We start from the raw sequence: 14,362 nt of genomic DNA, 5'->3' as shown, positions 1-14,362 counted from the left end.
GGGTATCAAGTCTCTTCTCGGTAACCTGCTATCCTTCCTCTGAGTGCCACCAGGTCTCCCCCTCCAGGGGACATGGTCAAATATGAGGCACCAGAATATTGTCTTTTTTTTTTTCTTCCAGAAATATTTTAATAAAAAGTGGCCTTTTCCAAGAAACACCCACTGCATGGCCATTAGTAAAAAAGAACTGTAACAAAATAGAAAATCCACCACGTGGCTATGATTTAAAGAAGAAAAGGCAGGGCCTGGAGCATCTTAACCAAGACCGATATTCAAGTCAAATCCTTCTCAGAGCCCCAGCAGGAACCGGGACGGACAGCAGAGTAGAGCGTGGCGCTCAGAGCCACATGACCTCAGAGGTCTCGCAGCAGCACCCTCCTCAAAAGCCTTCAAATCTGAGGAGTGATTTTAGGATAAAGCAGAACAATGTCAACAGAACATACATGTGATCAAAAAAAAAAATTCTACAGTTCTGTAGATTCACTTATTGTGAATCTGAAAACAAATCTAGAATCTTTATTACTTTTCTTTAGACAAATGCCAGGACCGGAATCACAGATAAATAGAAGTCACACTTTTGCTTGGTTTTGTTATCAGATTTAGGGGTTTGTTTTCTTGTGGGGATTTTGTGTGTGTGTGTGTGTCCTTTGTTCCTCTTTTTCTTTTTCTGTTTTTCACAAATACAAATAAAACTTCAAAATTTTTACCTCCAAAAAAATCTAACAGTTCAATGGAAGTCCTTAGCTGTGTCCCAGACGTTGACAGGCTGCATCACAACTTAAAATCCAGTGGGAAAAATGTACTTCCGACTGTTCGGTAATTACATGTCAAGAGAACAAAGTTCTGGAAACACCGTTTATTCGGCTAGCCACAGCAGCACGGACCCAGCGTCAGTAGCCAACAACGCAATTTTTCTACATCAGAAAGGATTCGTTACTCTTGATATACAATATGGATTTTTCCCGCTTCCAAAATGTTTATCAAATCTTGTGTCTCAACAAATGAATATCCATTGTCAGTGAAAACCGAGACCCGTGCCTTTGGGGAGTGATTATTATGCTCCAGTCAGTACATACAGCGTGAGGAGAAAGGCCAGTCTCTCCTCCTCTTTAAAAATCTATTCCTCCTAAATTATCTTTCTGGAAAACTGGAAGTGAAGGACTGACATGTCAGGGGACGAGAGAGGGGTGGGAAGCACACGTGATGAACACAAGCAGAACTAAAATTGTACAAACTCAGGCAGTTTATAATGACTACTGTGACGCACCAAAGGCTTGGCTGAAGGAATCCATCATCCATCAGGAGCCGCGGCGGTGTGTTGCGTGGAGATCTGGGCCAAGCAATTCACTGGCTTGTAGTAGTAATTTTACTGGCCACGCCAAAGTCTGGCTTCTACATGCTGCCTCCTCGGGGAGGGCCTCGCATTCAACCTCTTTGCCCATCCACAGGTTCTCCAGGTCCCAGAAAGTGATTATCCCTGAGGACACCTTCCCTGGCACCTCGAGTCTTCTCTTCCACATTCAGAAGGACCGTTCCTTGGAACATGAGAGGCCTATTGTTAAGGATTTCTGAATAGGCTCAAATTCATCAAACACAGCAAAACTGAAGTTGGGTAACTTCCCGCCACTGCAAATGCGCAGCTCCATCATGTTCTCATACTTTTGAGGGGGAAAAATCCTTCATTTCTGATTTGTCAACCTCATCTGGCAGGTTCCTGGTGAAGGTCTGATGGCTCTCAGGATGTCTCGCCGTCCTTGAAGGGTCCACATCTCCTGGTTCACCAGCTTCTGTGGAGAGATATTGATCCGTTGCTCTCGAACTCACTGCTCTCCCTGAGGCCTTTGTGATGGACTCTGAGGATCAGGCTTAAATTCTGGATGGGGCTGTGAAGGTGGCACTTTGACTACAGGAGGTGGTGGTACACGTCACTAGGACAGTCCCACTGGGAGGAAGGTTCTTGCTAGTCACAGATGCCCAAGAAAACGTCCTCAAGTCATCCTGTTCTGTGGCCACGTCCTCTGGGGCCGGGGAAACGCTCTTCTGCACGTCCTCAGGAGCAGCTTCTCCCAGCGCAGGCTCAGCCTTGTCCTCTTGGATGTCAGGCACAGGTTCTGGCTCCGGCTCCGGCTCCGGCTCTGGTTCTGGCTCTAGCCGCACAACAGGGTCGTCTACCTGTTTCTCCAAGTTTTTGTGATAGTTTGATCATAGAAAGTTCCTGAATCATCAGGCACCACGTCTGGTGTCTGCTGTCTTTCTTCAGGTTCCTCTGCTTCTTCCTCAAACTCCTGTTCAGACTCCGTGACAAAGCCACCAAAGACCTCACGTTGGTAACTGAAGAGCTCATTGTGAACGTAGAATTTGTTGGTAAGAGAGCCCTCAGGAGCAAGGACAAAGGACTGAACGAACTTCCACAGAGCCTGATTGTTGCCGTACAGTAGCCCCTCCACTTGGACCACCACCCCGTCTTTCAGAGTGGCGTGAGCATCAACATGGAGGATCTTGGTGGGGCAGCTGGTGAGGTTTTGTGACATCACTCCTGTGGATTTCCTTCTGCTCATAGACTGCTTCTGCTGTGTTGGAATCCAAGCCACCGTGGGCATAGAAGAGTTCTTTCCATAAAATCTGTGCAGGATGTCCGGGGCATGTTTCAACAGGGTGTTGTACTGTCCACAAACTCTTGCCCAACCAGCAGGGGACTAAGCCTCTGCATAACCACCATTTTGGTCCATTCATCCTGCCCGGCTGAACGGGAGAACAGGGCTGCTGTGTGAGAGGAGGTGGCTGCGTCCCTTGCAAGATCTAACTACTGTTTCCTTTTTTTGTTTGTTTGTTTGTTTTGTTTTTGTTTCTAAAAAATGTTTGTATGATATTGGATTGGCTCATTTCCTAAACCATTTTAATTTTTTTTCTATTGGCAATTAATCATTCCTACAAGATGCACATCTGCCATAAAGAAAATCTAAACTTTTCATATGTGTGATATAAGGCATGTACCTTCTATGTATTTTTAAAGCCCTTTGTATGCTAGCAAAATAGCATAAAGGAACGGAACTATGGGAAGTCACGACATAGGCACACCAAAACCTTTTACAGTAAAAAAAAAAATGTTTTAAACCTAAACATCACTGCACTATTTTCTGCTTGAAAGCATTGTGTGCCATGTTTTTTTCTGTTGCTTTTCATTGGTTTTTAATCATTATCTGTTAACTTTAATAGGAGGTGCCGATGTATTTTGAATTTACAACCAAATTAAGGCACATTGTCACAAAACACAATAAATGCTTATCTAACTATGTAAAATGAAAAATAACTCCATTTCCAATCAACATGTGTTGACTTGGCTTCTAAACTGTCCAGTGAAATTTATGTTCAAATTTAAAATATTTTTTGTTGTGGTTATCAAACTGAATGTGAGATTTGGGGACATTAGTCAAATAAATATTACCTACAGGCATCACTTTAAGGAAATATAAGAGATTTTCTACAAATGGGTCAAGGAATTTTTATTGTCTCAAAGTAACTAAAACCATAACAAAGCTTTGCCTGTATTTTTATAAGTTTATTTAGTTATTCACTTTGTACAGTGAATGCATCTCCTCCCTGCCCACCTTCTTCACCCTTTGTGCCCTTTCCTTATTCTCAGAAAGGGGAGCCCCTCCCCCCATCATCCACCCAGCACATTAAGTTGCATCAGGACTGAGCAAATGATCTTATACTGAGGCTAAGCAAGGCAGCCCTGCTGGGGTGAAGTGACCCAATAGCTGACAGCAGAGTCCATGTCAGAAACAGCCCCCATTTCACTTGCTGGGGGACCCACATAAAGATAAAGCTGTGCATTGGTTTTCTATATATATATGGAGTGGGTAGGTCCAGACCATGCCATGCATGCTCTCTTGCTGGTACTTTAGTGTCTGTTAGCCCTCCTGGACCTAGGTTAGTTGACTCTGTTGGTATTTTTGTGAAGCTCTTGTCCCCTCTAGATCCTTCTATCCACCCCACCCCCGACATACACACACACACACACACACACACACACACACACACACACACACACTTTCACAAGACTCCCTGAGCTCCACTTAATGTATGGCTATGAGTTTCACCATCTGTTCCATTCACTGCTGGGTGGAGCCTCTCAGAGGTCAGTTATGCTAAGCTCCTGTCACAAGAATAGCATTAATAGTGTCAGAGGCTGGCTTTCCCCATGGCATATGTATTAGTATTATATATTTAACTTGAATATATTCTCCATCTACACCATTGCAAAAGCACAATAAATATAATACCCAATCATAGTAGAAAAATTAAGGCAACTGTTAGACAGTAAAGAACAAAGCAGTACTATAAAAAAAAAATCAGAATTCTAGGGATGGAGAGATGGCTCAGCTGTTAAACGCTAGGCTCACAACCAAAAATCAGTATTCCAGTATCAGGCAACATACTACAGCTCTAAATGACATTTTCTTAAGTTCTGAGTAGTATTAAAAGAAAGGTAAGCATGCTATGACTCTATATGAATACTGATTGTAACACAGCACGAGGCGATGTCATGGTCTATAAGTTCACCTGGGTTCTGCTTGTTGGCTATATTACCCACTTGCCTTACTTGGAATGGAATAGTTGCTTTAGAGTAGTCAACACCTTATGCTACCCACTGACTGAGGCTATGGAGTGATTACAGACCAAAGGATGAATGGGGAGGGCAGAGGAAGAGAGGGAAAGGGGGCCTTTAGAACGAGCCAGGCTCGGGTTGAAAACATACTGTGCCATATCCAAAGTAAAAACCTTGGCCAAATTATTTGCCTTCTCTGTCTTATTTCACTTAAAAATGAAAATAGTAATAATACACACTTTCTAAAATTGTTAAAAAATATTCCATGTCACAACATATGTTAAAATCTAGTATGATATAGGTTTTCAGTAAATGACAGCTGAGTTTTTATGTCATGTATACTAAGATGCTTTTGGAATATGATGTGTTTTCCAAAGTCAAGTCGCTAATATCATGCTCTATATTCATATAATGTTATAAGAAACTCTCTCAAAAAAGAGGCCCTGTGCTGTGTAGTCTACATTTATTTTCTCTGCTCATGTCTTTCCTTTGTCCATCCTATACTTTCCTTTAAAGTCTTTATAGGGGGTCTACTTTTCCCACCATCTTTAAAATCTATTATTTCACTTGCCATTTGACCACAGAGCACTATACTTATTTAATGACTCTCTTTACTAAGATTACTAATAATTTACCACAGTCTGGTATAATTATAAGCAAATATTTCTGTCCTCCAGATAGTTCCTTCATAGGTTTCCAGCTCAGAGAAATCTCATTTTTAAAGCAATAGTGTTGTTCATGCTGGATTCTCTCTACATCTATGTCACAACTAACATAGTTTCATAAACAAATGTCTATTTTTTTAAATTACAAAGAAATAACATATCCATATGCTAAGTAAGTGCCTAAAAGATAATGCCCAAAAACTTTTTAAAAATTACACGCTGCAGCTGATGCACAGCAGGGACGAAAATAACCACAATTCCAGTGATACCTTTCCCTAGACTTCCCATTAAAGTACAGAGAATTTTCAGGCTTCCCTATGCCAGTAAAACACTGGAAGCAGGCAGGTTTTGTAATAGGATCATTGGCTAAAACACAGTGTGTCAATCTGATCGATAGAAATTGCACATGCAGCAAAGAGCTCTTAATGGACGTAATCTCCATTAGGCTGAGTTAGAGGAAGTTGCAAGAGAAGCTGCATCGCGTTTCACTCACTTATAGCAGCACTGTGGTCTATGCACAGCTCTCAGTGAGCAAGAATGCTCATCCTCCTGTGCTTTGGGACAACCATCAATGGGATGGCGTGGACTTGCATCACTGGTGTTCAGGAAATGTCCTGGGAAATACTCTAGAGAATTGTCTCCAAGGTTTATTAAAATTTTAAGAAGGAGTTCATGATGGGTCAACCAGAAGAATACTAGCATACAAAGCTTTTCTGTTAGGTGTAGTTAAATGTGGTTTATAATTCCTGAAGAATGAATAAAACCCAAAATGAATTTTTAAGCTTGTTGTCAAATGCCCACAGAGTATATGCTATGAAAAGAATGATAAAGATATGTTTTCCATAAAGGCACACAGTTTGCAACTGACACATGAAAATTTGAAGAATAATCTAGTGTCTGAGCGTCCTGAATGTGAAATTAACTTCTCTCAATTTAATATGCATTAAGTAAAGAACCATGTCAAAATTCAAAAGAAAAGGAAAACTATACACAATTTAGAAGATTACCCATTGTTCATGGAAATTACATCACAATAACTCCTAATTAATTCTGATGGAAAACTTTGATTTCAAATAGTATGAAGCGTAATATATGGACATTGCAATGTGCACCCACTTACCCTCTTTACAAAGTGCTTGAAATCAAAGAGCAAAATAGAGTAATTAAGAGGAGAATACTACATTTCTTTTTTTCTTACTTTAAGTAAAATTGTGTGACACAAATTCCAAAAGCAAAATCAACAACAACAACAACAACAAAAAAAAACAAAACCACCTGGGCTATGGTACTGATGTGTATATACCAAATGTTTCAGCTAATTACTTGGAAATATGTACTTTTTTCTATGCAACATCAGTAATTTTAAACACAGTTGCTTTTTTTAATTTTTGACCTAGTAGAGTATCATTGCTTAATTTTGTTCACTTTGTACTTAATTATTGAGTATCAAGTGGGTCCTTCTTCACATCTTCACATCTAATTTCCGGTTAGAATATTCCAGCAAATTATTTGACATACACTCAATGAATAAATGAATTGTGTATCCTTTCAGAGCCAAAATGCACTTTTTAGCAACTGGTCTTATTTGACCATGACAATGATGACACAACACAAACATTTTGTTGACTAAATAAAAAATGAATAAATTAGTTTGCACATAATAATTTGATACATATTTAGAATATTCTGCCTATTTTATAAATGCTTGAATGACCTTTGTATGCATGTCAAAAAATTACTTCAAAACAGGAATATAAAACAAGAGTCAAGTTTTTCTGTCTGTCTGAGTACATTCACAATGAAGATTATACCAACATCTCTGAACTGTTCAGACATGCTACTTTATTGTCTTCAGATACAGGAATTAAAAACATAGAGTTAAAAACTTTTAATCATTGGATTACAGCACTACTAAATAGAATGATCAAAAGAAAAATAAACAGCCAGCTAAATTTAATCTCCTTAGAATTGAACAGAGAGGTGAAAGAAAATGCTTAATACAAGTCAGTTACCAATGTCAGAGGAATCAATAAATAATTTGTTTAAATTATATTAATTTCATCCACCAATTGCTTTGATTTTGGAAAGACAGTCTTAGATGGGATGGTGAGGAAACCATAGGAGTTCAATGTACATCACTTAATGAAGAAATGAATCGACCTTGTTCCAAGAAAATAATGTAAAATAAACATCAAGCTTCCATTTGATATCAAGATAGCATATGATAAATAGTACCTATTTACCTAGAATAAACAAATAAAAAATTACTTTTCTTTGTCTTTCATATTTATACCTCAACCCCTTTGGGCCATTAAATGTCTTACCTGCCTCCAACAGGTTGGAAACAGGTACAATAACATAGGAGAAATTAAGGGCAGAGAAGAAAGGGTATTTTTTTTTATAGAAAAATAGCTCTTGATAGAAGACATTTCTAATATTTTTACTTTAAATTCATTATTTACTACAAAAATATGTACATTAGATCAAATGAGAATTTTCTATCTCATATTTATTTACATTAATAGTATATAATTCATTATTGTCATTGGATTTTTTATCTATATGTGAAAAAATCATAGAGAATCTAAAATCAACATTATTATACCTCTTTTTGATTGACAGGAAGGGAGAATTTGCTAACATATGTCTTGATATAATAAATTCTGATTGTAGCCAGTATAGGATTAATTTTATATCAGTCAAAATATTCTTTTACATATAATTTATTTTACTAAAAGCAAAACTCTAGAATTCAGGTTATTATAAACCCATTACCAGGTTTGGAGTTCAGCTGTGAGGATAAACTAGGTGCAGGGCTTGAACACTGTGCCATTTTTTAAAGAGGGATCTGTACATCCTTGTCTCTAACAATGCTTTCATCAATGAATAGACATGGTGACTCACTTAGTAGCCATGGTCCCTGCCTTTGCAATTTCCAATAACTGTTCTACCAGCAAAAAATATACCTCCATATACTCTAAAATATCTTATCAATGATCTAACTGTTACTTAACAGTGAACCCTCCGAACTACTATTAATACTGGTGTGGCAAGAAATGTCTACTTGTGCAATAGTGGCACAAACATCATGGGAGGAGTCAACCACTTTTTCATTGGATTTAAGAAATTCTCCACAACTGGGAAACCATATCTGGAACCATTATCTGGGTGAAGAACCTGTGGATAGGTAGAACCCTACTGTTATTCTGCCAAGTGAACATAGTACTAAACCAACTTTTGGTGAGTTATTATTATATCCATATATGAGTGCAAATCTCAGCCTATATTAGGTACATTTTGGGACAGATGCCAATTAATAAAGAAACACACAAGTTGTCAAAGCACAGGGAATAAGAGACTGTGAAAATTCAATCTAAATGTGACGTTTACCTCACGCCCTTTTCTCCCAAGGTTTGATATCATGGTAAAAGAGGGGTCAAATGTTCTTAGGGTTCAAAGACAGGGATGACTACAAGAAAAAGACATTTTCTTCACATAACAATGTATTTGTATATATTAACTCCCAGAAATCTGTTAACATGTACAAGACCTCCACAAGCTAAGGCCACACTAAGTCCTACCATGGAAAAGAGAATTAAGCATGAAGTCTCACTTCTGCCCAGATACAAATGGCAATTGGTAGCTTCTAGAATAGAGAGAAAAGCTTTATTTTTAAAGAGTATAGCCCTTGATAGACAGACTGTGCTCCAAGGGAAAGCTACCCTTCCAAAAACATATAGACAACACAATTTGTACTTTCTTTTTCTAAGGACACATATTTTAATGTGTGGGAAAGGTGCTTATACACTGCAAAGGGACTGCACACTGGTAAAGCCACTATGCAGATCAGTGTGGAGATTCACAAAGAATTACAAATACATCTATCACAGGCTCCAGCTATTCCACCCTTAGGTGTATGTCCAAAGAACCCATGTCCTACTCTAACAATGCTTGATCATCCATGTCCATTGATGCTACATTACCTAGGAAACAGAAGCAATCTAGACATCCACCAAATGAAAAAAAAAAAGTTGTATACTTACAAAAAGGTGAATACTAATTGATTAGATGAGAAAAACAACTTGGAAACCAGCTCAAAGATGGCGGCAGTGAGTATCTACCTTATCAGAGTAACAGAAGATGAGAGACTGCAAATCCAGGGAGTAACCTGGTCATTGATTCCAAAACACAAGAAATTGGTGATTCCTGGGTGGGACAGGACATCCATAGATCTAGGAACACATGGCTCTAGTCCCTGGCACGCAACCACCTTCCAGGTCTAGGAGTAGCCAACATCCTGGCCTTGCACTCCCCCTTGATTTCTACCTACTCAAACTCGAATTCCCAGTTCCAGACATGTTCTGCTCCAGGAACCAGACCTCAGATTCCTTCTGCAAAGTTCAGGGCATTGCCTGTATCTGGGGGCATCATCACAACCACCAAACCATGAGTCTCCTGGTTCCCCAAAGGAGACAAGCTGGAAAATAGGATAATACAGGATCCTGTTCAGAAGATGGCAGAACCCAGTCTAACCTGAGTGCCACTGAGACTTCAGCATCTGCATGGTCAGCAACCCAATGCATGGCTGGATCCAAAACACTAGTACCCTCTCCTGTTCTTAAGGACTTCTCCCACCATCCTGAAGATGACTTTGGACTCCAGAGTCTTGTAGATTCGGCCTTCGGTTCAGCTCTTTCATGGATGGGAAGGGACTTCCTGGAAACTGGGGTGCATAATTACAGTCCCCAGCAGCTGACTCCCAGGTGCAGAAATGTCTAACAGTAGCAGGCCTGTGGCCCCTTGTGCTTTTCACCTACTCAAGCATGGGTCCCCAGTTCCAGGGGCACACTGTTTCACTCTTGCAATGTGACCTCAGCTTACTTGAGTTTCTTGAGCTGCCTCGAGGAGACCAGAGGAACCTCAGTGGACCACAAAGGCTTGAGAAAACCAGCAGGTTCCTGGATCTAACAGCCAATACCACAGACAACCATATGGCTAAAGGTCAGATTAAGAACCAACCAACAAAACCAGGGGAACATGGATCCACCAGAACCCCGTCAAACACTGCATATTCTAATGCAGCTGAAACACGGGAAAATGACCATAAAGATATTCTTATGAAGTTGTTTGGGACATTTAAAGAGGAAATGAATAAACCCCTAAAGGAAATACATGAAAATACAATCAAACAGGTGAAGGAAATTTATAAAACTGTTCAACACCTGAAAATAGAAATAGAATTAATAAAGAAATGCTCCCCCCCAAAAAAAATCTCAAGATAGAAAACTTAGAAAAGAGAAGAGGAACCACAGAGGTAACAGAATACAAGAGATAAGGGAAAGAGTTTCAGGCATAGAAGATACAATTGAAGAATTCAATGCATCAGTCAATAAAATACTAAATCAAAAAACTTTCTACCACAAAACATACAAGGAACCAAGAACACCATGAAAAGGTGCAATATAGGAGCAAAGGGATTATATGAAAAAGAAGATTCCAAGCTCCGAGGAAGAGAAATTATTTTCAATAAAATTATAGAAAAAAAAATCCCCAACCTAAAGAAAGATACTACTTTAAAGGTACAAGAGGCTTAGTGAACACCAAATAGAATAGACCAGGAAAAAATATCCTTCTGCTACAAAACAATCAAAACACCGGATCTACAGAACAAAGAAAAACTTATTAAAATCAGCAGGCTAAAAAAGGTCAAGTAACATATAAAGACAGACCTGTCAGAATCACACCTGGCTTCTCCACAGAGACTATGAAAGCCAGAAAGGCTTGGACAGATGTCATGATGACACTAAGAAAACACAAATGTCAGCCCAGACTACTATATCCAGCAAAGCTTTCAATCACATCAATAAACTAAACTCCCCAATCCAAAGACAGAGCCTAGCAGGATCCAACATTCTGCTGCACACAAGAAACACACTTTAGCAACAAAGATGGACATTACCTCAGAGTAAGGAGTGAGAAAAGATTTTCCAAGCAAATGGCCCCAAGAACCAAGCTATAGTAGCCAACCTAATATGTAATGAAATAGACTTTCAACCAAAATTAATCAAAAGAGATGGGGAAGGACACTTCATTCTCATCAAATATAAAAATCCTCCAAGAGGATATCTCAATTCTGAACCTCTATGCATAATGCACATGCATTTGTAAAAGAAATATTATTAAACCTTAAATCACAATTGATACATGCACTAATAGTGGGAGATTTCAACACTCTACTCTCACTAATGGACAGATCATCAAATCTAAACTAAATAGACAAATAATGACACTAACAGAGGTCATGAATCAAATGGACCTAATAGATGCCTACAGAACTTTTCACTCAAACACAAAAGAATATACTTTCTTCTACCCACTGCAAGGAACATCCTCCAAAATTGGCCATATAGTTGGTAGCAAAGCAAACCTCAAGTAATACAAGAACATTGCATTAACACATTGTTCTTCATCATATCACCATGGATTAGAGTGAAACCTCAAGTACAACAGAAATAACAAAAAGCCTACCCACTATTGAAAACTGAAAAACTCCTTGCTCAGTGACCACTTGATCAGGAAGGAAAGAAAGAAGGAAATTGAAGACTTCTTAGAATCCAGTGGAAATGAAGGTACAACATACTCAAACTTATGAACATCATGAAAGCAGTGCTAAGACAAAAGTTTATAGAAATACGCGCCTTCATAAAGAAATTGGAGAGATCCCATACAAGCAATCTAACAGCACACTTGAAAACTCTAGGAGAAAAAAGAAGCAAAAACATCCAAGAGGAGTAGATGATATGAAATAATCAATGTCAAAGCTGAAATCTATAAATTGGAAACTAAGAGAAGAATACAAAGACTCAATAAAGCGAAGAGCTGGTTCTTTGAGAAAAATAGTAGACAAACCCTTAGCCAAAGTAACTAAAAGGTAGAAGGAAAGTATCCAAATTAACAAAATCAGAAATGAAATTAGGGCCACATAAACAGACACTGAAGAAAAAAAAATCATTAGACCTTACTTCAAAAGCCTATATTCCACAAAATTGTAAAATCTAAATGAAATGGATGATTTCTTGATATTTTTTCATTTACCAAATTTAAATCAAGATCAGTTAACAGTTTCAACAGTCCTGTATCTCCTAAAGAAACAGAAGCAGTCATGAGATACTTCCCAAGCAAAAAAAGCCCATAGCCACATGGTTTTAACACAGCATCCTACCAGGCTCAAGGAAGAGCTAATACAAATATTCTTCAAATTATTCCACAAAATAATAACAAAAGGAACATTGCCAAACTTATTCTATGATGCCACAGTCACACTGATTCCTAAACCAAAGAAAGACTTAACAGAGAGAGAATTTCATAACAGTTTCACTCATTACCTTTGAGGCAAAATACTCTTAAACAAAATCCAAGAACACATCAATTACATCATCCATCATGATCAAGTAGATTTCATCCCAGGGATGCAGGGATGGTTCAATATAGGAAAATCCATCAGTGTAACCCACCATATAAACAAATTGAAAGAAAAAAATCACATGATGATCTTATTAGATACAGAAAAAGGCCTTGACAAAACCCAAAAATCTTTCATGATAAAAGGATTGAATAGATCAGGGATAAAAACATAATAAAAGCTACATACAGCAGTCCAATAGCCAACATCAAACTAAATGTAGAAAAGTCAAAACAATTCCACTAAAATCAGAGACAAGAGAAAGGTGCCCATTCTCACCATATCTCTTCAATATAGTACTTGCAGTTCTAGTTAGAGCAATAAGACCACAAAAGAGAGCAAGTGGATACAAATCAGAAGGAAAGAACTCAATGTACTGCTATTCACAGATGATATGATATTATATATAAGTGACATGCAGATTTCCACCAGAGAACTCCTACAGCTGATAAACACCTTCAGCAAAATGGCTGGATAAAGATTAATTTTTTTTTAAAAATCAGTAGCCCTCCTGTATGCAAACAAGAAATGGATGGAGGAAGAAATGAAGGAAACCACCTCCATCACAATAGCCACAAATAATAAAAGGTATCTTGGTGTAACTCTAACCAAGCCAGTCAAACACCTGTGTAACAAAATCTTCAACCCTCTGAAGACAGTAACTGAAAAAGATAGCAGAAGATGAAAAGATGTCCCATAGTCATAGATATGTAGGATTAACATAGTAAAAATACCCATCTTACCAAAAGCAATCTACAGATCAGTGCAATCCTCATCAAAATACCTACACAATTCTTTATAGACCTCTAAAGAACAATTCTAAACTTCATAAGGAAAAACAAAACAAAACAACAACAACAACAATAACAGAATAGCTAAGACAATCCTATACAATAAATGCACTTCTGAAAGTATCTCCATCCCTAACTTCAAGCTATGCTACATGATACTGACATAAAAATAGACTGGTTGATCAATGGAATCCAACCAAAGCACCCAGAAATAATCCCATACATCTACAAACACTTGACCTTTGACTAAGGAGCTAAAACCATACAATGGAAAAAAGACAGCATCTTCGCCAAATGGTGCTGGTCTAACTGGATGTCTACATGTAGAAAATGCAAATAGATATTTATTACCCTGAAAAAAACTCAAGTTTAATGGATCAAAAATCTCAACATAATACCAGATTAACAGTTAAAAATGGGACTTCCTAAAACTGAAAGGACTCTGTAAGTTAAAGAACACTATCAATAGAACAATATGAGAGTCCGCTGATTTGGAAAAGATATTCATCAATCCTATATCTGACAAAGGGCTAATATCCAAAATATATAAAGAACTCAAGAAACTAAACTCTAGCAAACAAAACCCAATTTAAAAATGGGTACACAACTAAACAGAATTCTCAATCTTGAATGGTGATGTAACACATTTAAAGAAATTCTCAAAATCCTTAGTCAGCAGGGAAATACAAATCAAAATGACTCTGAAATTCCATCTTACACCTGTCAGAATCACTATGATCAAACTATCAAGTAACAGGACATACAGGTAAGGATGTGGAGAAAGGGGAACATGGTGGGAATGCAAAGTTGTACAACCACTATGGAAATCAAT

At 38.1% G+C, this 14,362-nt stretch overlaps 1 pseudogene; it reads right to left on the bottom strand.

The window, feature by feature from the left end:
- Nucleotides 1-1,344: 1,344 nt before the first annotated feature.
- On the bottom strand, nt 1,345-2,719 carry LOC127183631 (ras GTPase-activating protein-binding protein 1-like; annotated as a pseudogene).
- Between the last annotated feature and the right edge of the window lie 11,643 nt (nt 2,720-14,362).

The sequence above is a fragment of the Acomys russatus genome, chromosome 31, assembly GCF_903995435.1.
Source record: "Acomys russatus chromosome 31, mAcoRus1.1, whole genome shotgun sequence".
Lineage (NCBI taxonomy): Eukaryota > Metazoa > Chordata > Mammalia > Rodentia > Muridae > Acomys > Acomys russatus.
Note: the sequence above shows the minus strand (reverse complement) of the source record. Positions and strands in the feature narration are given on the sequence as shown.